This window comes from Sceloporus undulatus, chromosome 5 (assembly GCF_019175285.1).
Source record: "Sceloporus undulatus isolate JIND9_A2432 ecotype Alabama chromosome 5, SceUnd_v1.1, whole genome shotgun sequence".
Lineage (NCBI taxonomy): Eukaryota > Metazoa > Chordata > Lepidosauria > Squamata > Phrynosomatidae > Sceloporus > Sceloporus undulatus.
Window position 1 is genome coordinate 178,342,705 of NC_056526.1, and position 25,571 is coordinate 178,368,275.

Here is a 25,571-nt window from a genome sequence, read left to right on the forward strand (position 1 = left end):
TTCAAAAATGAACCGGGTAGCAGCAACTGAGTATCTGCCTCAGCAGCGAATGAGAAGCCTCTTGCCTTGTGCTGGCCTTGTGACAAAGGCTGACCCAGGCAAGAGGCTTCTCAGTTGCTGCTTGACTGGCTGCTGCTGCTCCTTTCACATCTGCTCACTCTGGGAGCAGCCAACCAAGCAGCTCGCTGACAAGCAACTGAGAAGCCTCTTGTTCATATATTGTTTCTTCTGCTACCTCTTCTCTCAGCCTGTCCAAAAAAAGAATGCAGGAGCAGGATTGCAGCTCCAGCCTGTCAGCCAAGTCCCAGCAAAACTCACAAAGCTTAAACGGGGTCCAAAATTTGAAAGCTCCTTTTTTACAACCACTTCTCCACCGTCATGTTTGCTAACTCCTTGCTTTGGTCAATCAGTCTGTCACAAAATGGCACTGTTCCAAGTACAGAAGCAATGTCCTGTGCCCATCATGCCTTGCACGTTTCTCAACTACCATCACTACTACTAGTGAAAGATGTAGCTAAGGGAGTGAGCTCGCATAGCCAGGTAAAGAGCAGGAAACACCACCATACAAAATGATCAGTGAGGCTGTGCGGTAATTTTAAGGGCCCCTGAAAAAAAGTTTCATGCAATCCTCATCCCTACCATGGTCCAAAAGGCTGATGATTTCCCTTGTCTTTCTTGAGCATGAATAATCTGAATGAAAACCCTTCTGCCACCCCCTTTCCCCCTCACCACCACTCTGGATCTTTCCAACACCCCCAGGGGGGTGTATTGCCCATTTTGGGAGTCCCTGGACTAGAAGGACTGATGATTTTAAATCATGAAATTACAAAGAAATCTGATAAAATATATATCTCAGTATGTTAGGATCTCAGCTACAACTACCCTTCACCTATTTCAAACCTCATTTGTGAAATTCATTAGGTTGAAGGCAGTGTCAGCTAACAATTCTGAAATTGACTTTTTATGGAACAAGCAATATACTTCTATCAAGGAACACCTGTGAAAATTAAGTGAGGCAACCTACTTGTGTGAAACAGTTGCCATATTACCCATACCTATCAGAAGCTACTAGGTAGAATCAGCAACCCACTGGTCTGCAGCTGGCCTGTATGGCAAACTACAATTACTACAGGTTGGGTCTTTCATTGGTGAGTTCCCTGGCTGTACCCACCCAAGCTGACTACTGGCTCTCTTCAACAGGAAGGATGATAAAATGCCATGCTCATACTGCAGCTCTACCCAGTCAATCAGTTTTGCTCTCAACATTTTTTCTGGTATGATCTTCATACCTGTTCCAACTCACAATTAATTTTTAAACAATTGCCTATGCCTCATCTCTGACAATATCACTTGCAGATAGATATTTCTTATCATGTGGTATTAATGCAAACATTATGCTTTTTCATAGAGACAATTCTCATAGTCTGCTGAAAGGCATTGATTGCTATTTCCCTGAGAAATGATGGGGGCATATACAAGTATGCCTATCTAGGCTTGAAACTTGGAGAGTCAACACAAAAGTAGTGGAGAATTGCCTTTGTATGTGGCAATGTCCAAACTGACCCAAAGAAGGTGACCAGGAACAAAAAAGGTTGCCATATACAGAATCAAACCACAGGTTCATCAAGCCCAGGGACAGGAATTCTATGGCCCACATAAAGCTGGCAGGCCTGCAGCCAGTGGGGGTCTTTGAACAGCCCCCTTCAGGGACCAAAATGCTTTGCTAAAACAAGCTTTGCACATTATTTCCTCCTTTAAACCACTTTCCTGGCAAACATGATCTGTCCTGAAAAGGAGATTAGGTGCAGTGTCCCTGCTTTAGTCCAGTTTAGTCAACTCTGACTGATACCAGCTTTCTAGTGAGTCAGGCCAAATTCTTTGCTAGCCTTACCTGGAGAGGTGGGGATTGAACCTGGGCACTTCTGTACACATAATTACATTTTCTGCAACTGAACTACCATCTCTCCCAAACAGTAGGTACATTTGTAAATCATGCTCTACCAGGAAGAGCTATTAAACAGTGGAAAGATTGCCCCATGAACAATGGAACAGAGTGGGCTCTCCTTCAACTAAAGCATTTAAACAGAAGCTGGATAGTCAAAAGGAAAGGATGCTGGGTGGCAAATTCCTTGTGCTGAGAATTCCAAGGACTCTTTTAACACAATAATAAAGGACTTTGGACTGTACCAAATTCATGACTGTCTGCCAAGAAGAGAAATCATTCAGAGGGATCAATACATTCCTCAGTACAATAGCCTACGCATATACTGATGCACTGGTGCCCATGTACCTCTCTATGGAGAAGGCCACCTGTTCCAGATCACCAGCTTATTTTCTGGCAGGGCTTTTCATTGCTGCTGGAAATGCAGAAGATGGCTTCTGCCTCCTTCTTCTACAAGTCCCTTACATTTTCCAAGAATGGGACATATTTATAGGGTTGGCATACAGTTAGAACTGGCTGTAATGCCACCACTAAAAAAGAAAAAAAAATCCTAAACATGTGCATTACCTCAAACTGGAAATGTCTAACCTCTAAATAAGTCATATTGAATGGATGAAGTTTGGCATAACTACATTATGAATCAGCTTGACAATTTTCACAATTGTTATTTGTTTTATTGTTTTAACAATTAAGTAATGATTTATGATTAACAAATAACTATTCATATTTTTGCCACAGACTTAACCAATCAATGCAAACACACAAAACACACAAAACATTTCAAATCTACTTTACGTTGAGCAGCAAGCCATGGCACTGCTGCCAATTACCCAGGTTATTTTTACTGAAAGTCTCTGTTAATTAGCTGACTCCCCAACCATGTCAAGGTGTTTGGTGAAATTGTGGTTTATTTCACCTTTCCATGCAGCAATCATTGTTACTGCATTTGCTTCAATGTTCCATATTCATCGTTTCACAATCCTTAATTGCATTAAAATGGGGAAGGGAAACCCTGTGCTGGAATATAGAATTAATGGCCGGGAACGGGTTCTACTGCAAAAACAAGGAGTTGCAGCTTTTGAGTACTTAAGATTTTAGTGATAATGAGATAAGTCACGTTCTGGCTGCTCAAGGTAACAACAACCACAAGTTCAAGTACTGGCCTTTTTCCTCATTCAAAATTGAGAGAGTTGACCAATCTTAATTGTAAACGTACTTAACTGCCCTGAAGTCAGCCCAAACTCATGGTGACCCCATGGATGAGACATCTCCAAGACTCCCTCTCCTCCATGCTCAGGTCCTGTAAATCCAGGACTCCTTGACTGAGTGTATCCATCTGGCATGAGATCTCCCTTCTTCTACCTTCTTTCTGCCATCTTTCTTCTAGCTTTCCCAGAATAATTGCCTTTTCTAGTAAGTCATGCCTTCTAATGATGTGGCCATAGTACAACAGCCTCAGTTTTGACATTTTGGCTTCCAAGAAGAGTTCAGCCTTAACCAATCAATTTTTGGCCACCCATGCTGTCCCAAGCACTATTCTCCAGCTCCAAATGAGTTTACTGTTATTCTGTCCACTTACTTCACTGTCCAGCTATCACATCCATATGTGGTGATGGGTAATAGAATGGCTCGGACAATTCTTACTTTAGTGCTCAGTTGTATATCCTTACTCTTTAGAATCTTGTCTTGTTCTTTCATGGCTGCCTTTCCCGTTACTAATCTTCTTCTGAAATCTTGACAGCAGCCTATATTTTTATCAAAGTTTGATTCAAGTTATGGGAAATCTTTAACTACGTACTGTATTTCAATTTCCTCATTATCCAGTATGAATTTATGTAGATCCTCCACGGTCATTATTTTTGTTTTATTTTCAGCAGTACCTTTACACTTTCTTCCTTGGACTTCATCAATAATTATTCAGATCTATGATGTTTCCTGCTAGTAGTATGGTGTCATTTCCATATCTTAAATTGTTGAGGTTACTTCTTCCTATCTTCACTCCGCCTTCTTCTAGTCTAAGCATGCTCTTTGTATGATATTTTTCTGCAAACACATTGAACAGATAGGGTGACAAAATGCATCCTTGACTGACCCCTTTTGCCAATTGGAAACCATTCTGTTTCTCCATATTCTGTTCTAACAGTAGCCTTTTGTCCTAAGTACAGATTTCTCATCAGGACTGTCAAATGTAGTGGCACTCCCATGTCTTTAAGTGCATTCCATAACTTTTTGTGATCTATGCCATCAAAGGCTTTGGTGTAATCTATACAGCACATGATGATTTTTCTTCTGGAATTCCCTGGGGCACTCCATTAACATTAATATGTTTTCAATGAGATCCCTAGTGCCTCTTCCTTTTCTGAATCCGACTTGCATCTCTGGGATTTCTCTCTCCATATATGATTGGAGTCTATGCTGCAGAATTTTGAACATAATTTAGTTTAATAAATGTTCTAGGGATAAGCAAACTGGAAGCTCAGCTTGGCTCCCAATACCATTTCCAATCTAAAAGACCTTCCAATTATCAGTGCAGTAGACCCAGTAGGAGAATGAGTTGATGCAACAGACTGCACTACTTCAAAATGGATTTGGGTTCTGAATGGTAAAAAATACCTTCCCCTGCAATTAGAAAACACATACACAGTAAAATGAGAAAAACTGCATCTGGACAGCTGCTTGCTGTCCTGATTTTTTTGTTTGCAAAGAGCTTTTAATATATGGGAGTGTTCAAATAAAATTAAAGATGATCATCCACCTGCAGCTTGAAGAGGCACCGTCCATTCCTTTACCTCCTTCTGCTGCATGTGTGGACAGGTAAAGGATTCTTCAGATCATCACTTTGGTAGAAGCTTCTCTTCATTATACATCACAGCTGCTCATTCCAGGACATAGACACATTTTCACACAGTCGCATAAGCTCCTCTGCTCAAGGAAAGGTAGGAGCAAATAGGAACAATCAAAATATATACGATAACACCCTATAAGAGCTTCTGGTCACAGAGAAAGCTGGGACCAGTCAAGTGTATGACACTGAGGCATTATGAGCTGAGTTGAAACAGAGGAAGATTTGGCTTGGCTCATAATGGCTCTGGAAAGGGAAGAAAGAGTTCCTATAGGCACCATCTTGGAGTCAACACAAAATGTATAAGAATGTATGATGACCAGTTTTGGAGAATGGAATACTAATTACCCAGTTTAGAAATCCCTGAGTTAAGGCTGCATGTGCACTGCAGAAATATTCCAGGTTGACACCACTTTAACTACCATAGCTCAATGCTATGGAATTCTGGGGTTTGTAGCTTGTTGTGGCACCAGGGCTGTCTGCCAGGAAAAGGTAAAGAGCCCATGAAACTATAAATCCCAGAATTCCATAGCATTGAGCCATGGCAGTTCAAGCAATGTTAACCTGGATTATTTCTGCAGTGTAGATGGAGTCTAAAGATCCAAAACATACTGTAAATATAATCCAATATGAGACCGCTTTAACTGCCTTGGTTCAATGACAGGGAATTCTGAGAACTGTAGTTTTGTGAGACATTTTGCCTGTTCTGTCAGAGAGCTGTGGTCCAACAATTAATTACAATTCCCAGGATTCCATAGCACTGAGCCAGGGCAGCTAAAGTGGTCTCAAACTGGATTATTTCTGCAGTGTGTTTTGGACCTAAATTAAGCTAACTCTCTCTCTAAGTTTCATATTAGCTTATGATATCTCAATGTCAGTGTCATACCAAGACCAGATGAACTATTACAAACAGCAATACTGTACAATAAAAACAAAACAAACATAACATTCAAAGCTCAGAAAGAAAGTCATCAGAAAACACTGAGATTTTAAAAAAAAAACTAAACCAAGTATACAGAGCTAAAGGAACATGTACCTCCTACATCTCAATTTTGCAATCATGTTACAGCAGAATGTTTAAGAAGTTAAAAAATGAGGGTGGCAGAGACATTTTGGAAAGCCAGCATAGTATAGTGGTTTGAGCATTGGACTACATTTCTGGAGACCAGCGTTCAAATCCCTGCCCAGCCAAGGAAACCCACTAGATGACCTCTGGCTCACACTCTCTCAGCCTCATAGGAAGGCAAAGGCAAAGGCAAACCTCATCTGAACAAATCTTGCTAAGAAAACCTTGTGAAAGGTGTGGTCTAGGGCCGCCTAAAGTCAGAAACCACTTGAAGGCACACAACAACAAGAGGCATTTTCCACGTCATAATTTTTAGTTTCATAGCTAACATTTTATTAAAGGTCGTGAGTGCAGGATAATGTCCTACTAATGTTTTGAAAATTAAAACCCAGCATAGTATCACAGAGTTGGAATGTGCCCCCGAGGCCACTGAGTCCCATTCTCCCATGCAATGCAGGTGTCCACTGAGTCCAATTCCCCACTCAATGAAGTGTCTGAGAGAGAGCCCTCTGTTAAAAATATTTTAATTAATTAATCTGTTTTGCTAGGTTCAATGTATGTTAATAAATTATTGTTTTTGTATAATATACATATACATGTATAAAACGTTGTTGTTATAACAACAACAAAGCTACCGCCAAAAAGTTTCTATATGTTGCAAAGTTAACTTTGCCCAGTGATTCTAGAAGTTTCCGAACAGCACTGCGCAGGCGCAGTACAACCCATTTGTATGATTCGGAGAGACCACGAAGAAGATATATATATATATATATATATATATGTATATATGTATATATGTATATATGTATATATGTATATGTGTGTGTGTGTGTGTGTGTGTGTGTGTGTGTGTGTGTATATATATATATAATTTGCTCCATACACTCAGGTTCTCTGGTGGATGTTTACTCCAGCCAGCCAGGACTAGGTTGTTAACTGTCACCCAGAGAATTTTTTCTTCATCCTCCCCTAGACTGACCTGTCAGAAGAGATTCAACAGATGAATATACTGCCCAAATTTAAAAGAGCATTAAAAACCAGTCTCTTCTGGCACGTTTATCCAGATGATTATAAATTGTGAATTTTACATAATGAATTTTAAATGTGGATTGTTTTAATATGTATGTATCTTATTTGTCCTTTTAAATTGGTGTGTGTTTTAACCGATGTTTTTAAACTGGTATTTTTTGTCTGTTAATTCCTGTTGTTCCCCATCTCAATCAATGGAGTGAGGTGGGTAAGATGTGTGTGTGTGTGTGTGTGTGTGTGTGTGTGTGTGTGCTTTTGGCTTCCAGAATGCTGTATTTTAGAAAGCTTGGCTTTGGACAATGTGTCTGTGGTGGCAGCAGTGTATAATGATGGGTGGTGACTAGTGCGTATATAAGTTGCATAGTATCTCACACAGGTACCTTGAGGGCATCTAAGAGGTCCCTGCAGTTGGTGACCACAGCAGTAGGACAGGAGGAGGTCCTCACATTGGTGCCAGAGGGGAGGACAAGTGAAAGCCCTCACTCTTGGTGGTAACCATAGGATTTATTGAAGTCTTTACAATTGTGGCAATAGTTTAGGCAGGCCCTTAAGTGTTAAACCCCCACAAGCACATTCAATAAACCACAGCTCTGTTTGTTAGCAGTATACACACAGTCTAAATTGTTATCTTGCTTATAGAGACACAGCCCTTTCTAGATTAAAGCAGAGCTTCAAAAAGTGATTTTTGGATTATAACTCCCAGAATGTACCCCTAGCACATGATCACAGTAGTCATACAGACTACATGGGAAATTGTGGGAATTGCAGGTCAAAAAGTAACTTTTCCAAGCTCTGGATTAAAGACACATGGTAAGATAACACATTTGGTTTTCATTTTTTCTCCACTCACACATTTCATGATTTTGCCTTGATCAAAAGAGGCAAGTTTTTATAGCAACCCCAACATTTTGGGTCTACAAGATTGCATAAATACACCTTATTGTTCTTTGTGCCCAACACACCTTTTTAAGAAAGCTGGGAAAGAGACTTAACAAGGGCAGAAACAGGTGTGTATTCTATTAAAACTGTTGCCTCCATTTCCAGTTTATAGCATATCATCAGTTCACCTGTAATGCACACACAGGCTAGCGACGCAGAGTTTCTTTCAAGGCAGGGCAGTTTTATCCAAACACTAGACACGTTGAGACACGCTGTGATTTCTTTCCTTCTTTCCATCTCTCCCAGAAGGAGGTACAAAACAGAAACATCATGATTCACTTTTCAAAGGCCACATCCGCAGTGATTCAAGGACAGAATCTGGTTATTTCTCAACACTCATAATTGAAACTAGTTTTCCTCATCTCACTCATAGGAATGCATTTGCTTTTGACCCCTCGGCCAAGTAAACAGCACTTTTATTAATTGATAAGAACAAGACGCCTGTGCAAATTCCTTTCAGCAAGGAATCTGTCAAGTTTGATCTTGCCTTCAATGGAGGGCTCCTGCTCAGATCTGACTTCACAGCAGAGTATCAAACCAACAGCTTTGACGATGGGACCAAAGTTGTCTCACTTTCTGTGACAACATGGCAGTTTACAATCAAAACAAGCTGGTTGTCCACTCTGGCCCCTGTGACAGCCAGGCAATTTCAATAAGTTATTGAACAACTCAGTTGAGGTGGAATTCTCAGAATCAGAGTTTAAAAGAGTAACTTTTCCACGCTTTTCTAAGAAAACACAGAAGTTCAACGCCTATTCCTTATGGCTCCTCAGTGGCACAACAACATCAGAACAGACCACTGTCAGAGGAAGCAGACAATTTTGGAGAGAATACAAAATCCTCTCTCTCTCTCTCTCTCTCTCTCTTTTTAATGTCCTCTGTGAAACAATGATTAGGAGTAGCAAGGCACCAAACACATATAAATATGGTTCTCTACCAATTTAACCTCTACAGACAAAATAAGCTTGCACCATACATTTCATGCATTTTGTTTGGCCCAATAAAGGTATCACTGTTTTGTGAATTAATAGTAATATAGCAAGTACATTTCTATACCACTTATCAGTGCACTTAAGCATTCCTGAAGCAGTTTTAAACATGTAAGCTAATTGCTCCCAACAAGCTGGGTACGCATTTTAACGACCTCAGAAGGATGCCAGGATGAGTGAACCCTGGAGCCCTGCCTGGGATCAAACTCACAACTTTATGGCTATGGATGGCTGCAGTACCAGCATTTAACCACTGTGCCACCAGGGCTCCTATTCGGGATGTTGTTGTAAAATAAACTGCTTTAATAATCATATTTTCATCCATGTTCTCTGAACATTGGATGAAGAAGACATGCTTCTGGGAAGTTTCCACCTTCTTTACCAGACGGTTATGTTAATTATTAATTATCAGATGACACACATGCACATATCATTAACTTAATGATCATTAACTTAAGGAGACCTACACAGAATTCCAAAGTATTTTCCTGCTCTTTACTGAAGATGTAGAGGAGAAAGAGCAGCCCTGTTTATGTGTGCTTCCAGATCAACCCTCTTTTGGTGATTGTGGTACACCGTGCAGAAATTGGTACTGAGGTCATAATTCAGCATCTTTCAAAAGTCAGCATTAAAGCACCCAAATATGCTTCTCTTTTTAAAAATAGATTTGAAAGTGTTTGAATAATAACCAATAACTGGATGGGTTCAAAGGGACAGGCACTACAGGCATTGTTTGCTTGCTTGTTTGTTAACTGCCCTTGAGTCGATCTTGACCCATGATGGCCACATGGATGAGACATCTCCAAGACTCTCTGTTCTCCACAGCTCTGCTTAGTTTCTGTAAATTCATACCCATGACCTCCTTAATAAGATTCCAATACTTTGACTGGAGGCTCTTCTGTTGTCCCCCTTTTCCCTCACTGCCCCCATGGATCTGTCCACTGCCCCCCCCCCCCCGGTGGGGCATACACAATACTTTGTGAATCACTGATCTAAGTCTTTAACTGTTAACTGCCTGATGAAGCAGGTTTTCTCACTAGGATGTGGTGTATTTTAAAAAAATGATTGTTATATTTTAACTACTTTTTAAATTGTGGTAAATTACTATTTTTTAATATAGCTATTTATTAACTGTGCTTTATGCCTTGCTTTAACTGTATTCTGTTTTAACTTACACTGTAAGCTGCCTAAAGTCCCATATTGGGAAACAAGAAGGATATTAACCAAATATATAAATTTATTTTTGTATGTATTTTAAAAAAATATTTATACCTTGCTCTTCTTCCACAAAGGCTCCCAAGACAACTTACAAATTGTTAACTAGACTACAAAAGGAGAAGGGAATGGCAGTGGGGAAGGGGATCAAGTCCAGCAATATAAATAAATACATTTTGATTAAATAAAGTTTAAAATTATTTTAAAACGACAACTCCAAGGATTCTGCAGCCAGCAAACCCTTTTTCTAAAGTCTGTTTTTACTACCTACCAACAAGTCCAATCTCCAGATAACCAATGGCTAAATTCCTCATGCCAGTCCATAACCAGTTCTGAACACCCTTCCTTAATCAGATGGAATAGTATGTACTTTAAAAGGCATTGTCCTTTCAGAAAGGATTATTTTTCATCAGACACTTGACTGCAACAAGTAACAACAAATGAACATTTCTTAAAATGTTCAAAACAGTTCTTATCCATTATCTCAGAAACACTTAGTCCTGAGAGACAGAGGATTGTTTCATACCAGGAACTGTTTCAGTTTATAGCAAGGGAGACATTTAAACCAGAACTTTCCCAACTTACACACTTAACCACTCTATTCAACTTCTGCATGACAAGTTCTGCTTTAATTTTCTTTCCTTCTTTTTCACTGGGACCCCAAATTCCACATGCTAAAGTAAGCTCCCTACTGCACACCATGGATGAGAGAAAGGACAGCCCTACAGGTACAAATGCCTAAATACCTCAAAGGCATTAGATCCTATATGATCTTAGAAGCTAAACAGGGTCAGCCCTGGTTAATACTTGGATAGGAGAATGCCAACAAACACCAGGTGTAGGGTGTATTTCAGAGGAAGGAAATGGCAAAATCACCTCTGAGTATTCCTTGCCTAAGAAAACCCTATGAAATTCAGTTGTTGTGTGTCTTCAAGTCATTATTGACTAATAGCGACCATGGTTTTCTGGAGCTGAGAGTGTGACTCACCCAAGGATACCCAGTGGGTTTCCATGGCTGAATGGGAAACTAAACAAGGTTGTAGTCCAACACTTAAACCACTACACTACACTGGCTCTCATGAAATTCATAGGGCTTGCCATAAGTCAACAGGCAACTTGAAGGCACAGACATATGTATATTTATGTACACAAATACAGAACTATGTCTGTATTGGTAAAAATTATGGAGGAAAGATGGGATGTGAGTATTTTCGTTGCTGCTACTGCAAAGCAGCTGGGAGTCAGAAAACCTTGATGACAAAACTATTCACCCATCTACCTGCAGAGCACGATCTCCATTCTGCACCATTCCTGCATTCAGAATATAGGAAAGTTCATTTTGGGTACCAAGATGCTGGTGAGCTGTACAGAACTGTAATGTTCTGCCAGAATAGTTAAGACAGGTGATCCAGAATTCCTAGAAGCTCCCATGCATCTTTAAATATTTTAAGACATTTTAAGTGCTGTATTTTCAAATGTTAATGTAAATAGCAAGTAAGAGCAGATATGTATTTCAGATATATGCAAAGTGATCAGGAAGTTGGATGCTGTTCTAGGTAGCCTTGGAGTGCAAAATGTGTGACTCTCCAGATGTTGTTGAACTGCAAGTCCCATTAGCCAAAAGCAAAATCCCTACACTCATGGTACTTTTCACTAGTAAACCTGACTTTGCTGCTTATAATGTGAGGAAAGGCTTATAAAAATCACTTTTTATGGAGAAAACAACTCATGTCAGTCTCACTTTTTTGTATCTTTCACATAGTTTAGATCAACAAGTGTCTCACTTTAACTTCTTCCTTGGCACTTTGTATTTTAAGATATATCTTATTAGCAAATAACTACAGACTGTACTAAACCATCAAGAGGAAAATGCAATCCATTATTTTAAAGAAAGAGAGAAAGATAACATGGGTCATCTTTCATGAAAGATAACATGGATTGCTCAACTCCATACAAGAAACTGCTAAAGCAGCTTATTATTCCCTTATCACTTTTTCTTAAATAAAGCTGATTAGAGTTGGAAACACAAGAAGAGTTGCGAGCCTGACTCATTAAAAATCGAAGGTCAGTTCCCACATAACATTTGGTTCCACAGTAGAGTCTTTGGATTTATTCCCAGAGAGAAATATAGGCAGAAAACAGGATGCTGTTGGGAGCAATCCAAAAAAATCTATATGGAAGGTCATCACAGATAAATTTATTTATGTCTTCTGTTCTTTACATGATGGAATCCTTGTCCAAAAGTTAGCAAACTGTCACCCATGCCTTTGGAAATTCTTTTTCCATGAGATATGTTCTTTTGCTTGTTCATTTGCTTTTAAAAATCAGATTTTAAAAATCAAGTCCTCATGATAGTGTCTGGAAAAATTCCTACAGCTCATAGATCAAAGCATCTTATCCTCATGTGGTGAGGGAAGGTGAACCCCATGTTTAGTTCACAAGTTTCTCAGGTTTGCAACTAATGAAATATATCAAAGCCCTAGTCTTAAATCGGGCCTGAAGAAGAAGAGCCCTCCCCTCCCTCCTTCCAACCGTCATCTTCTGGCCTGGGAGGGAGTGAAAGGGCAGGCCCAATGCCATCGCGCCCGGCCTCAATTAAGAAAAAGAGCCCTCCCTCCAGTCCATCTGCCTTGGTCCAGGCCTCAGAGGGAGAGAAGAATGCTGGACCTGATCCCCTTCCCCACCACCATTCCCTTCTCCTTTTGTGTCGTGTCTTTTTAGATTGTAAACCTGAAGGCAGGGAACTGTCTATTATCCCCTCTGTTGTAAGCTGCGGATTTTGGGCGGCACATAAATAAATTCTATTATTATTATTATTATTATTAAATCAGGCATTGACTGCACTTCTGTAGTGCATGTTCACTGTTTACAGAAACAGCTGTATAATACTGGGACAGCTATGGAATATACAGTATGTATATAACAGACCAATAACATGTTTTTAAAAAATTAGAAATTTAATAGATTTGTTGTGAGACAGGTTTTCATAGATGAAAGTTCACTCCATCAGATTTGCACAGCATTATGTTCAGCTAGCCTATACACATGGTTTTATGCAGGGGCAGGGGGAGAAGTAGCTAGCCTGCATATATGGTGTTAAATAATGGAGACAAATGGCCATGAAATGCAAGAAGTACTGTCTGCAACAATTCTATACAAAGCACAAATGTATACAAGATAAACACTGCAAGTATTCGCAGTATCATTACTGAGTGATAACATAATCACCCTAGCTTTGCTGTGTTAGTTTAACACCTGCGGCAGGACCAAGCCATTATCTGAATTCAGACCTAAACAAATAGAATCAAACTTCCTGATAAGATCTCATTCAGCAATTTCACAGCTGATTTTCCCTCAGATTTTTCTTCCTTGATGTATGGTAACTTTTCAGTCACCAGTAAAGGAGATTTATTTTATTTTATTTTTATTTACTTTATTCATATACCACCTTTCTCCCAGGACATGACCCAAAGTGCCTTCCAGAACAACAAATTAAAAACTTAAGTCACAAAGAAGTCATAATATTTATCTGACAGTAACCCCATTAAAGTTGACGTTATAGAAAGATTTAAATGCTCTCCCATTGATTTCTGAATGTTGCCTTTTCTAATGTCAGATTTGCGTCCGTTTATTTATTTATTTTATAGAAACTGACCTATTTGTCCTACAGAGAAGGCAGAAGAACACCACTGGCAAGTGATCATATCTTGTTGGAAAATGAACAAGTGAAAGAGCCCCGATGTTAGCAGTGGTGCTAGGAGCATTAAGGACCACAGTTGGAATATGCGATTGTTGCAGGAGCTACTCCTTGTGTTTACATCTTGATGTCTTGTACATCTTGTTGCTGTAGGAGATTTTCCAGAAAATTTTCCAGTGCTGTATTTTCCCAAGAAAAACTGTCCATGTCATTCATATTTATCCTGTTATGTGGCAATCAATTATGTTTGAAGGGCTTAACACAGGATATGAAATTCTACTTACTCTTCTAAGGACACAAGTGTCAACAGAAGAATGGACTAAGAAAATAAATGTGCTGTTGAGCTTGTTTCTATGTCACAAATTATCTTCTCAGTTACAAGTACATCAAGACAAATGTGATATGTGATAGGTGCCCATAGAGTCATAGACATCCATTAGTAAAATCAAATGTCAACTAGGTGCACTAAATCCATTTTTTCTCATCTTCAAATGGAACAGATAATTTCTGCAGTGAGTGAAGTTGCAGTTATACAGTTATACTCTAGCAAAAGAATGTTAAACTGTGACTAGAAGATATATCAACTACAAACCTCTTTAGGTGGTGGTGTGCCTTCATGTAATTTGTGATTTATGATGAACCTATCACAGGGTTTTTCTTGTGGGGATTTGCTTTTGCCTTTCCCTGAAGTTGAAACAGGTTGATTTGTCGAAGGTCACCCAGTGGGTTTCCATGGCCAAGTAGGGATTCAAACCCTGGTCTTCAGAAACATAACTCAACACTCAAACCACTCTCCTCTCTTTAGGGATGTCAACTTTGGGGGGGAAAAGGTGTTATTTCAAGAGTAATTCATTTGTTAAATATATGGGAGGTATATGCTACTCATATTATTACAAATATTCCAATAAACTAAATTACGCATAAAGCTTTGAATGTGTTTGGACACGTCATATGTGGTAAATCAGATAACATTATTTGGAATACAAATAATTGTACGGTTTCTGGAAAAACCCATCTCTTTACTTTTGAAAACAGACCTGATAGCAGGCTACAAATACAAGTGTGTGCAATACCCATATGAAGGCCTGTTCTTCATTTTCACATACTCTAAACTATAATAATAGCAAAGATAATGGGGTTACGGTCAAATAAATATTTGTGACTCATTACTTCTCTAGTAAGAACCAGTAATGTTCTCAATGTATCTCTATGGTTGCTAAGAGTGAGGATTATACATCAAACTGTACTCTTACCTTTATTTATGTATTTACTTTCCACTTTGAGGTGGGACCTACTCAGTGAAAAGCAAAAACCAAAACCAAAACCCACACACTAACCTTGACAATATGCAAACAGTGCATTAACTGTCAGATGACAGTCAGTATTAAACAAGGTAGGCTGAACCCACAAATCAAAGTATAAACATGGAAAAAGGGCAAAGTAAATGAAAACTGTCTGAAAAGATTTCTAGATTTTAAATGTAATATTTGTCTTCTTGTCAAGTAGCATGGTCATGAATCCCTGAGGGCTTTTTGTTTTGATCAATTTCAAACCTCCGAATCAAATGGGAAGAGAAATACAATCCCATTCATTCATCAAAGTCACTTAACTAAACAAACCGCTATTATGAGGGCTGGGATTTATATGTTCCCAATACATGTCTTTATTCTTGCGAAAGAGGCCCAAGTTAGATACAGAGTAAAGTGACAAATGTAGAGATTGAGAAGATTACTTTTTGGAGTACAGCTTCCAGAATCCTCCAACCAGCATGGTCACAGGCCATGGTAGATGCCGGATTCTGTGAATCACAGTCAGGACAAATGAATGACCCAGACTTAACCTTTGCTGAGATAATGGGAATGGTATAGAAAGAAGAGGCCCTCATAACCCTCCAAAGCCTGCCAATATTATGCATAGTGACTGAGGGACCACAGCTCAAGGGTAAAGAAAGCTTTCTTTGCATCAAAAGATCCTCCATTCTATGATTCATTCACTCCCTACCACCTTCAGTTACAACAAGGGTTGTTAACTGAAACCTCTGGACTCCTAGATAACATCCAAAAGCCTCAGCAGGGCCAATAGGAAGGGATTGGGGGTTCTTTAGTCCAAAACATCTGGCGGGTCAAAGGTTCCCCACCCTGATTTAAAAGAACAACGTGGCAAGAGATGGAAAAGGCTTCCTTCTGTTCAAAAATCACTATCGACTGGTGTAGAGAGCACCGGGCTGGGTGGACATATAGTCCACCTTGGTATGAGACAGTTTCCTATGATCTTAGAAGCCCTGGGCTTGAACATTAGAAAGAAGGTGTTCTTGACAGGAAGAGCAGTTCAGCAATGGAACCAATTTCCTAGAGAGGTGGTGAGTCTCTTTCTCTGGATGCCTTCAAAAAGAGGCTGCTCAGCTACCTCCTGGGGATGTTCTAACTTAAATTCTTGCATTGAGCAAGGGGTTGGATTTGATGCCCAGTGAGGCCCTTTCCAACTCCATGCTTTCCACAGACAAGACAATAGGTTCAATCTCTGGCATCTCCAGGTTCAACTAAGAAAGCCTGAAGAGCCAAAGTCAGTCGGTGCTGACAAAACTGCAAAAGATGGAGCCGTAGGCTGACAACTTCCTGTACAGCTATGGGAGAAACTGAGTTGCAATGTCATCATTGTCTTTTAACGTCTAAACTGGCTCACAATTCATTATTCTGCACCACAAGCTTTGATGATAGCATGTTTGCATAGTTTCACATATGCTGCACTATGTGAAATTCAGCATAGATAAAGGGGGAGGTTGATCTACACTTTCTGAGCAATTACAAAAGGACATGTTCTGTACCGGGGGGGGGGGGGGGGAAGCAACTCAAAGGTTAGAGTTGGACTAGGAAGCCACTAATCTCATGATGGACCTTGGACCAATCGATTTCTCTCTCAACTTTATCTACCTTACAGGATTGTTGTGAGGCCAAAGTAGGGAGGAAAAGAGACATTTACACCACTTTTAGTACATAGGTGGAAAAGTGGGATATAACACTGGCCCTGTCAACTGAGGGATTAAGGGAGTGACAGTACAAAAAATAACTTTTCAAAGCTCTAGTAAAAATGCAGATGGGACCAGTCAGGAAGTGGCTTATTCCAGATCAGACTACTATCTACTCTGACTGGCAGCATATCAGTACCATCAAGGGCAGGGAGTAACCTTTTGGATCAGTCAAAACTTGATCTTTTCAGCCAAAATGACTGAGACTAAACCAGTAATTTTCTGGATGTTAAGTATGCACTCTGTCACAGAGCTGCAATTTCTGCTGCACCAATATAATTGTTCAAGATGTCTATATAGGCACTTTATGCTTACCTGAGGCTTATTACTGTTAAACTTGATAAGTGGTCCTACTCAAGCTGCCACTCGCATCAATATGTGAAGTTTTTCCCCCTCAGGTAGGTGCTGCTCCTAACTGTTTAGAAAGTATGTAATTTTCTACTCTATAATAATTCTTAGGATGATAGGCACATTAATAATGGCCAGAACCCCATTGGAGCTACAGGACAGTGTAATGGCTTGCCATGGCAGCATAGGACATTTCTTAGAGAAGTGTGTAACAGTGATGGAGAACAGAAAAAACTGCCTCCATCACTTGAGAACACCATCTCGGGAGGACACATGACATCTTTTTTCATTACAGAAATTGTTTTCAACTGCTGCTCACTGCCCTTGTGGCATCTATGGCCACTTTATTCCTGCAGCCTCCATTGCTGCCACCACCTTTAGTGGCACAGTCATGCCAACCAATGTAATACTCAAATACTCCCAGTCCCCTTTTCCCTTGCAATGGTTATGTCGTTTTGTGAAGTGTAATTTTTCTCCAAAGTTCTTCAGAGACTGATCACCTTTGCATTGTCACTACAAGTCATACTGTGACTTGCTGAAATCTGGCTTTCTGTGATATTCAATCCTGTCTCTACTAGCAAACCGTGGTTTCTTCATTAGTAACAAACTGTAATCTGAACCCATGGTCTGCTTTTGGTTTATGAACACTGGTTTATTTTAAAAATGGCTTGTCATGGCATTTGATCCTGCAATTATGGTTTGTTTCCCCAAGTGCCTGCCCTCACAAAAGAGGTTTGAGGCAAAGAAATTAGAAATGGGGAAGGCAAACCACAGTTTGTTTGGTCATCTGCCATGGCTTATTGTGACCTTTAAATGCAGCTTTAGTGTGTAGTTTAATTTCCATGTGATAACACATATCTGGCCATTGAAAAAAGAAGGAAGGAAGGAAGGAAGGAAGGAAGGAAGAAAGGAAGAAAGGAAGGAAGGAAGGACAGACGGACAGACAGACAGACAGACGTGAACAGCCCCAGCAGTTTCACCAGACAGACTCAGTTCCACCTCTTTGGACTAGATACAAATGTGCCATCAGCAACATCTACCCAGAGGTCCTGTAGCTTGCCAGCCCTGTTTTATGGGCTGATAATACAGGTTGAATCTCCCTTACCTGAAATACTTGGGACCAGAAGAATTTTGGATTTGGAATTTTTTCAGATTTTGGAATATTTGCAAATACTGTACATAATGAGATACAGGTTGAGTCTCCCTTGTCTGAAATACCTAGGATTAGACGTATTTTGGATTTCAGAGTTTTTTGGATTTTGGAGTATTTGATGTACATAATGAGATTTCTTGGAAACAGGACCCGAGTCTAAACATGAAATTCATTTATGTCTTGTATACACCTTATACACATAGCCTGATTATAATTTTCGATAATTTTGTGCATGAAATTAAGTTTTTGTATATTCAACCATAAGAAAGTAAAAGTCTCAATATCTCAGCCAACCATATGGTCAATTTTGTATTTTTGGAATTCCAGCTAAGAAAGACTAATCCTGTACTAATACCACTTGGAGGAGTAGTATGCAGTAGCTTAAAGATTGTTAACGACAATCTTCCAGTGATTCCATAGAAAGGCCCTAATTATGCTCAAAATAAGGGCAGAACTAAATTTTATCAGAGAAAACCAAGGTTCTCTTATACAACTAATTGCACTAGCAGAAGAGAATAAGCAGAACAGAGATCCTGGTGTCCAGAAATGACTAACCTTCTTCCTCACAAACTCTTCTGTTTGACAAAGTCAACAGTGATCCTGAAGTTAAGGCACTGATGGCTAAAAAGGCCCCATCTTATCTAGGTAAGGGTCTCTGGTGGAAATGAGCTAAATCCCAGCAGGCTACAGTGTGAGGGAAGTGGGTAGTGTACTGTAGGAGGGCTTACTGATATGTCTGACAATTGCCAGACTAAGTGAAGATAGGCTGTGAGAATGCCAAAACAGAGCAAGGTATTGTTTACCAATGGCACACCCAAATGTTGTGTTTAATTAAATTATGAACTGCAGAAAGTTATCTAGTCCCTGATCAGAAAGCTCATAAAAATGAGAAAAAATATAAACCCACCACCTTCCTTGTCAGACACTAGATATAACCAAACACTATAATATGAATCAGGGGAGACCTTAAAGTGTGATCCTCCATGTTAACGTAACAGCTCGTGATGAAAATGCTGGAAACTGCAGTTCAGCAGCATCTGGAAGGCAACACTTTACCCACCTCTGGCCTAAATCCAGTTATTAGACCTAACTGGAGTACACCTATCAAATCAATATGAATTTGGTAAGTCAACACATCTAAGTTCTATTAATTCAGTGGTTCTCAACCCGTGGGGTCACGACCCCTTTGGGGGTTGAACGACCCTTTCACAGGGGTCACCGCAGACCAAGAGAAAACACATGACAGCATTGCGCTAACTAGCAACGAAAATAATTTTATGGTTGGAGGTCACCACAACATGAGGAACTGTATTAAAGGGTCGCAGCATTAGGAACGTTGATAAATTCAAGGGTATTCTCAAACTTGGATACTGGATTTAAACCCATCTTGCTCTTTTGTGAGGTATGCACTTTGTTTCTCCATATGCAAACTGTCAAAAGACCACCAGAAAAACTGGCAGATTACTCAAAATCAAACCAGGTCTTGGGGGGGGGGGGGGCTGAAGAGAGATGACACACAGTTTCAATAAACAAGTTTTTCCCACCTATGAAATTCATGGGGTCACCATAAGTGGGCAGGAGGCACCCACCCACCCAAGAGAGACTGTTCTGCTGCAACGACAATCTATACTCTTTCAAGAGAAGGAGGAATACTTCAAAAAGTGCTCTTTATTCCATAATGATGTTTCATGTTTGCACATAACAGCCAGCCGCGGCCACACAGTTTGGGGTGCCCCACATCTGGTAGTTTGTGATCCACCCAGAACACAAAACCGGTTGCCCCATTTTAATTCCCAACAAACCAGAATACTACAGAGAGAAGCTCCTGGCGGCTCCCTGTGAAGTCACTGCCTTTGTTGTTTTAAACATGCAATTTAGAGAGAATGACACACTCACCAATATGAGAGAGAGAGAGAGAGATTACTGTATGTTGTGGTTTTGCGGAGGTGTTGATTGCAGGCAGGCAAATATTACATGAAACCCAGATTATTTCTCATGGTTTCCCCAGTCGAGTTCTCTTTCTATTCCTCTCTCTCCAGATCTTAACTGATTTCAAACAGGATTACTGAGTAAGATATCTGAAAGACTGGAAGCTAGCAAGCCAAGGCAGAAGAAAGTTCCAAGAGAGTTATTGGGAATCACTCTCTCAGGGAAAGTTTGGCAGTGCTGTTCAGTGGTTTTCAACTTTCCTAGTTCAATTTTTTTAAATTCCAAAACATTTTCCCCAGTCGCTGCTTTGTGAACGTCAGATGTTCTGCTCAGCGCTAAGATTTTTGGACAGGAAGAAGGGGGAAACCACAATAACAACAGCAAAACAGCTTGCATCAGATTCTCTTTCTTCCCTTGCATTCTTCAAATGAGGCACCACATTTTCCACAATTATTTCAGAGACAGAGAAAGAAAGACAGAAAGAAAGAGGCAGAGAAGCAGGCCTGTTGTGAAAACACAGACACAAAATGGAGAGAGGAAGGGAGAAAGGAAGTGCCTTGAAAGTCCACCGTCTCCCTTCCAAAAAGTTCATATTAGCACACGTCTCTTTACAGCCTAAAACACTTCACATATGTATAACTGATCATCCCATAAAGAGAAAGTCCATAAGAAAGTAAAATGCTAAAACTAAATAATAGTGACAGGGTGGTTTTTATATGGGGTGTGTGTTTTAGTTATGTTTTAATTTTTTTATGTTTTTAATGTTAATTTTATATTGTTTTAATTAGATTATTTTAACTGTTTTTAAAGTTTTAAAAAATGTTTTTATTTTGTGAGCCACCTTGGGTCCCTTATGGGGAGAAAGGCAGCATAAAAATAAATAAATAAATACTGATCAAGGTTTCACACGGAGCAGACCAGCGTGGAATCACATGCTTTCCAAAAAAGCAACACCTCTACAGATGTTCCCCTTGCTTCTTTCCAAAGGGAGCATTTCAAGGTGAGGAAAGAGAGAGGGCAATAGTCCCACAGGTGTTCTTCCATCACACTGTCTCCACTACAAACATGAGCACCATGCATTCCAGGTCTCAACAACACTTTCAACAGCAGTTGTTGTTGTTGACTCTGCTATTTTTGACTTAGGGCAACCTTAGGCAAACCTATCATAGGGTTTTCTTGGCAAGTTTCTTCAGAGTAGGTGCACCACTGCCATGCTCTGCGACAGAGAGACTGTGACTTGCCCACAGTCAAGTGAGAATTCAAAGCCCATGGTCACCCAGTGGGTTATTATGCTTGAGCAGAGAACCAAACCCTGATCTCCAGTCATGGTCCAGCGCTCAAACCACTACAAACACATAAAAGGGCAACCTCTATGTCAGTGGCTTCCCCCATCCCACAACCTTTCACTTACCCTCAAGCGAATGCACCTGCACTATGGAAATGATGCAGTTTGATAGCACTTTAGCTGCCATGGCACCATTCCATAGAATCTTTGGATTTGTAGTTTTGTGAAGCACCAGCACTCTTTGGCAGAGAAAGCTACGGACCTTGTGCTGTAAAACTACACATCCCAGGATGCCATAGGATAAAGCACCAGCATTTTAAAAAGTGGTGTCAATTTGCATTATTTCTACAGTGTAGAAGATGCACCCAGGGAGGGAAGGAAGGAGGGAGAAATTCTCGCAGCACATGTCAACCTACATGGCCATGGATTGATTTCAATTTGACTATTGGTTTTAATTGCTTTTAAAAAAAATACTGTAGAGTCAGTGTGGCATAGTGGCTTGAGCAGAGGGCAATGGAGAGCAGGGCTTGAAACCCCAGTCAGCCGTGTAAATCCACTCTCTCAGCCTCAGAGGATGGAAGTGGCAAAGCTACTCTGAAGAAACTTGCCAAGAAAATTCTGTGATAATTTCACCTTAGGGTTGCCATAAGTCAGAAATGAGTTGAAAGCATACAACAACCACCAAGTTTTTAAATGGTTTTATTTGTGACCTGCCTTGGGTCCCTTTCTAGGAGAAAGGTGCCATAGAAAGGAAAAGAAATAAATAAAAACAATCCCTTCAAAGTTGCATCCATCAGGAACCAACCAACCAACTATGGATCATCACCTCTGTGCTAATCAGAAACAGCCACAAACAGGGTGAGCAGACATCCTCCTTTTCCAGGACATGCCCTACATTTCAGCCTTTTGTCCAGGAGGCATTCCAAAATGTCCTCCATTTTGAGCATGACCCAGAAGCATGAATTTACATGAGTGTTTTTACCTTTTATTTGGTCATGTCCTACTTTTTCTTGAACGTCCTCCATTCTGAGATGCCTTGTCCTCCTTTGTGGTTAGGACGTTTGCTCAGTGTATCACCCCCCCCCACACACACACACACACAATGGCAAAAGACCCACACTATAGGATACCTAGAGCCAGCTTGGTGTCCTGGTTTGACAGTTGGACTATGTCTGAATCCTGGCTCAACCATGGAAACCCATTGGGTGACCTTAGGCAAGTCACACTCTCTCAGCCTCAGAGGATGGCAAATGGCAAACCCTTCTGAAGAAACTTTCCAAGGAAACCCAGTGTTAGGGTTGCCTTGGGTTGGAAAAGACTTGAAGACATAACAATAACAACAACAACAACAACAACAACAACAGGGGAAGAAGTCTCAATCTCTGCATGCACTTATTCCAACTGTTCAGTACAAAAGGGAAGAGAGGTCCAGCCCAAGAAACATGATCTGTCCAGGCATTTAACGTCCATTATTATTACTTTATACAGATTAATCTCTGCAACTACCTATTCTCAATAGTTCAATACAAAAGGGGAGGAGAGGTCCAGCTGAGAAACATGACCTGTAGATACTCCTTTACCTTCATCATTCTTCTTTTTTACTGATCGATCTCTGCACTGACTCATTCCCAATTGTTCAATACAAAGGGCAAATATGAACTCTACAGACTTTTAATGTTCATTAGTATTACTTCTTACTGACCAGTCTCTGGATCCACCTAGCCAACCCCAAAAACATGAACTCTACAGACCTGTAATGTTCATTACAGTATTGCTACTTCTTCCTGCCCAGCCCCTGCAGTCCCTTTCCCCCCAAAGGTTCACTCCAAAGGGCACAGGAGTCCAGCCCAAAAGGCAGAGACTGTACAGACGACTCTTTGGAATGACATTGCTATACATCAGTCTTACTTACCCGCCGTTCTGAGCAACAAAACCCCAAGTCCTGGCGGCGAGAGGAGGCTGAGGCTGAGGCTGCTGGGGGTCTCCTTCCTTCCTTCTTTCCTTCCTTCTCTTCCTGCCCACAATGGGGCTAACTGGAGCCCCCAGCCGGGGAGGAGGAAGGGGAGCGATGGGGCTGAGGCAGGAGCATGGCTCCTTCGCAGCTACTCTGCACCCCCAGAGCCCCCCATGGCTGCCCAAAGAAAGAGGAGGGAGGGAGGGCAAGGCACGCCTGGCTTTGTGGCAGCAAAAGCTTCCCGACCCAGAACGAGGCGAGGCAAGGAAGGCTGAGGCTGCTCTGCTTCTCTCGTCCTCCGTCTCTAAGGCTGCCTCCTCTTCTTCAGGGCTGAATGCAACCAGCCCACAGCGGAGCCCCCTCTCCCCGCCTCCCCTTCTCCCTTCCCTCAGCAGCCAGGCGAGCGAGCGAGGGAAGCTTCGGCCCAGGCTGCCACCAGCGCGGCTCTCTCCCTCGCCCCGCTCCCGCCCCATTTTGGGGCCTTGCCGCCTGGTCGAGCCGCTCTGGTTGCCACGGCAACCGCAAGCCGAGGCCTAGCTGCTCCTGATGCAGCCTGAGCCAGAGTAGTTTCCCCACTCCAGCCACACAATGCAGTTCTGGGGGAGGTGGGGGGTTTAATATACTTATTACACATACAGATACGGGTTTGTGTGTATACACACACATATATACACATATCTCTATATATGTGTGTACATATATATATATATATACACATATATACACACATACATATATATGTATATAGACACATGTGTGTGCACATATGTGTACATATGTGTATATATATGTGTGTGTGTGTACATATATATACATATATATACACACACATATATGTACACACACATATATATACACACATATATGTGTGCACATCTATACACACACACACATATATGTACACACATCTTAGATTGTAAGCCTGAGGGCAGGGAACTGTCTAACTAAAATATTGTATGTACAGCGCTGTGTAAATTTACAGTGCTTTATAAATAAAAGTTAATAATAATAATAATAATAATAATAATATGTGTGTGTGTGTACATGTGTATATATGTGTGTGTACATATACGTGTGTGTGTACATATATGTATATATATACACAATATGTGTGTGTTACACACACACACACTTGTCCCTCCACATTTGCGGCTTTGACTTTTGCAGCTTTAATTGTACACAGATAATATTATTGTTGTTGTTATTATTTGTAGACTTGAGCCTAGTTCTTCAGATGCATGTGGAGATTATTTAAGATACTTTTAAAAAATTTATTTGGTTTTACCGATATTATTGTATGTTTTCGTTGTTGCTGCACGTCTTCAAGTCATTTCCGATTTATGGCGAGCATACTATAATCTCTTCCAATTTTAATATTCTCTAAACCACCATGAATTGCAATATTGGGGAAAAGGTGGGATATAAAATCAGCAAACTGCATTATTTATGCAGTATGGGGAAAATTAATCTTTCCCAGGAGTGGTAGGTGGGTGATAACCTTTCCCCGTTTGCTACCACTTCTGTTCTTTTTTGGGGGGTGGGTCTCCCAATGTGTCCCATCACAAGGACAACAGCTGTAGTAGGTTGAATCTGAACCTAACCAAACTTTTACTACTTGAGTCTCCCTTATCTGAAATGCTTGCAACCAGAAGTGTTTGGGTTTGTGGATTAATTTTTTTAAAAATTCAGAGTATCTGTATTTGCATATATGTACATAATGGGATATCTTGGAGATGGGACGCAAATAAACACAAAATTCATATACACCCTGAAGGTAATGTATATACATTATATATACATAACTTGGAGTTAACTTTATACAAAGTTTTAAATAATTTTGTGCATGAAATTTGTGTACACTGAACTATGAGAAAGAAAAAGGGGCACAATCTCAGCCACCCATGAAAAAACGGTTTTAGTTTTTAGAGTATTTTGGATTTTGGAATTCCAGATAAGGAAGACTGAAGCTGTAATTAGTTGCTGAGGAAGGCACTTTTGCAACTTTTAAGTTTTATTATTTATTTTTATCTGTATTTTGTTTTATTCTGTGTTGTCAGCAGTCTTGGGCCTCATGTTTGGATAAAGGTGAGCTATAAATTAAATAAATGGATATAAACAAATGGATGTACTTTTAAAAAAAAGTTTATAGTAGTGTTGA

The 25,571-nt window shown here is 40.4% G+C and overlaps 1 protein-coding gene across 1 annotated transcript in view; it reads right to left on the bottom strand.

Annotated features, from left to right (window-relative positions):
- Positions 1 to 23,800, bottom strand: part of PTPN13 (protein tyrosine phosphatase non-receptor type 13) — a 181,365-nt gene extending 157,565 nt beyond the window's left edge. The window contains exon 1 of the mRNA XM_042468450.1: positions 23,372 to 23,800. The gene's annotated coding sequence lies outside the window, so the exon portion shown is untranslated. The remainder of the gene's footprint in view (positions 1 to 23,371) is intronic.
- Between the last annotated feature and the right edge of the window lie 1,771 nt (positions 23,801 to 25,571).